The 3,127-nt window shown below is 39.6% G+C and overlaps 1 pseudogene; it reads left to right on the forward strand.

Annotated features, from left to right (window-relative positions):
- The first annotated feature begins 1,786 nt into the window (after nucleotides 1-1,786).
- Nucleotides 1,787-2,721, forward strand: LOC143402567 (L-aminoadipate-semialdehyde dehydrogenase-phosphopantetheinyl transferase-like; annotated as a pseudogene).
- Nucleotides 2,722-3,127: the final 406 nt, after the last annotated feature.

A 3,127-nucleotide genomic window follows, 5' to 3' on the forward strand; every position in this document is an offset into this window, starting at 1 on the left:
CTGATGTCAAGGGACCTTCAGTTGAAGCAACACAGCACAAGAGGAAACGTTTTTGGCATTACATTAACAACCTAAAAATATGGTAATGGTGGTATGCTATACTCCCACTCCCAGACACCTTGGCTCTTTTCCTGTTTTTCTTGTGACTCCCTTTTCTTAAATTTAGGTGTATAACAGTGTGGGAAGCTGGAATCTAGAGGAACCATAGTGACTTCGTTTTCTAGCCAAATGGAGGAAGAGCATGCCTGCTTCCCACGATGCTTCCAGGTGGCTACCTTCCCAGCACCAGGGTAGCTATGAAAGTGGGGGCCACGGAGATTCCAGAGGAGCAACTTGCAGACGTCCAGGCTGACAGCTGGACGCTTCCCGCCAGTGTCCTCCAGGGAAGGCTAGCCTCTGAAATCCCTAGCACTGGCCAACAGAAATAAATTGGATCTACTCCAAAGATCAATCACTTCTCGGTTTAGCGAGGGGGCTGGTTTACTGTTAAGTAAATGTGGGAGTTTGGGAGAGTAAAATATCCCGCATAAAGGCATCTGAGTGGAATAGAACGGGCACAGATGGACTTTGGAAGCCGCAGAAAGCAGTGAGCTCAAATCCAGTCTTCTCCACTTATTAGTGAAAGTATTTATCATTTGTTACAAAGGAGACAAAACGTTTTCACAGGATTCTAAACATTTTAGAATTCCTAAAAATGCCTTTTGTTCACTTCTGGAATCTTAAAGTTCTTCTTGTGCACCCTTACCACTGCAAGATTTTCAGCCTCTAAACTACTCTTCACGGTTACTCTCTATACAAACCATTTTGTTATTACATCCTGCCAATTACCATATTTAGAATTTTCTCTTTCCCATGATTAGAAAAATTAGCTCAGTAAAGGCAAAAAGAAAAGACCATGTCATATATCTGTTGGAAAAAAAAATCCTGAGACTAGTTAAATTGAACAAAGTGTTTTTCAACAAGGAAAAAGTTTTACAGCCAGGTATCCTTCTGAACTAAAGATGGGTTGGAACACAGTTTGGTGAGCTATATTTATAACCAGAAAAACAGGAAATGGTCTACAGAGATTGCCTGATTGGGGCAGTTGGGTGTTTGCCTTATTTGGGGCATAATTTGGCAGCCTACAGCTTTGCCTTGACTGAAGGTTTAGTTGTTATGATTGGTTGAGGTTTGCTTGCCAGTTACCAGGTTTTATTTTCTTTTTCTGATTCTTTTTTTTTCTTGGAGTACTAGAGATCAAACTCAGGGTCTTGTGTATGCTAGGTCAGCACTCTATAATATTAGCAGCCCTTTTTATTTATTTATTTTTGAGACAGGGTCTCTCTAGTTGCCCAAGCTGGCCTCAAACTCCCCAGTAGCTCCTCCTGCCTCAGTCTCCCCAGTTTTAGGATTATAGGCATGCAGTAGCACATCCAGTTTACCAGTGTATAATATTCTTTGGAGGATACAACTTGCTTTCACGTTAAGCTAGGGTGCAGTTTGCTGTGTACAGAGGCCACTTTGAGCCACATTTGATCACCCAGGTATGAAGCTTGTTTAGACCAATTTAATTCAATTTAACACATCTTCTTTAGCATAGGAAAGTACTTCACTATTGGGATTCTACTGACCATTACAGGATGTTTAGCATCTTTGGACCTTCACCCTCAACACCAATAGTACCTGCCAGTCATGGTAACCCCTAAAAATGCCTTTAGAAATTTCTAAAGACCTCCATAACCTTTGTCTGAAAACCACTACAATCATCCTTCAGGCCCAAGGTGGCGGTGATATCTGTGTTCAGGGTATGGTTTTCCCAGTCAACCGGTTCTGCTTGGTGCCATCCATGGAGGGCATGCATTGGGCCTTTTTCTGTGGCACTTGGCTGCTGAGCCGTGCAGAATGGCTGCTGGCGGTGTGATCAATCCAGCCCGAGGAGAAGGAACGCATTGGCCAGTTGTCTTTGCCTGGGCCGCTAAGGCAGCCATGGCTGGTCGTCTGATGATAAGGAAATTAGTTGCAGAGAAACTGAATATCCTTTGGAATCATATCCATTTGCAAAGAACTGCAAAAGGAAAACTAGTCCTTGCAAAGGACTCATTGAATTCTTACCCTAATTTCAACTTTAACATCTCTCATCAAGGGGACTATGCAGTGTTTGCTGCTGAACCTGAGCTACAAGTTGGAATTGATATAATGAAGACCAGTTTTCCAGGCCAAGGTTCAATTCCAGAGTTCTTTCATATTATGAAAAGAAAGTTTACCAACAAAGGATGGGAAACAATCAGAATCAGCTTTAATTTGATGAATGGATTCAGCTGGTTATGTTTTATAGGAATTGGGTGCTGAAGGAAAGCTTCATAATAGCTATTGGTGTTGAACTTCCATTTGAATTGCAGTGGCTTAAATTTGATATATCGACATTAAATTTGGATATAGGCGAAGTTTATAAAGAAACACGTTTGTTCCTGGATGGAGAGGAAGAAAAAGAATGGGCATTTGAGGAAAGCAAAATAGATGAACACCATTTTATTTCTGTAGCTCTTAGGAAACCTAATGGATCTAGACATGAAGATGTTTCATCCCATGATGATTCTATACCAACCCAGAGGTAGTTTACTATTCTCACCTTTAATGATTTAATATCATATGCTGTTCCCATGACACCTGAAGATCCTTCTTTTTTGGGACTGTTTTTGCTTCACAGAAGAAATTCCAACCTGAAATGGCACAAAGTCATGATATGATTCCCTACATAATAAAGGGAACTGAAAATTGTAATCTTCCATATTCACAGGAAAAAATCAATGCCTGATCAAGTTTTATTTCACAAAACATTTTTTTTTAACTGAAAACTTTTACTATTCAAAAAGCAGACTTCTGGTATAATATGTTTACCTCTTCCTGTCAGAAATTGCATTGAATTGATAAAAAAAAAGGCTGGCAAAATTTTACATGTTCATTGTAGAAAAAAATATGGAAAAAGGAAACATTAGGATCCCATCTTTCATAGATAAGCTAGTATTTAAACCCTGAGTTATCTTTCCAGACTTTTCTTGGCCATTGAATCCATGTTAACTTTTTTTTTTTTTTAAATGGGAACATACTGTTTTGTAAATTTTTAAAACTGTTTATAATACCTCTGTTA

This window comes from Callospermophilus lateralis, chromosome 6, assembly GCF_048772815.1.
Source record: "Callospermophilus lateralis isolate mCalLat2 chromosome 6, mCalLat2.hap1, whole genome shotgun sequence".
Lineage (NCBI taxonomy): Eukaryota > Metazoa > Chordata > Mammalia > Rodentia > Sciuridae > Callospermophilus > Callospermophilus lateralis.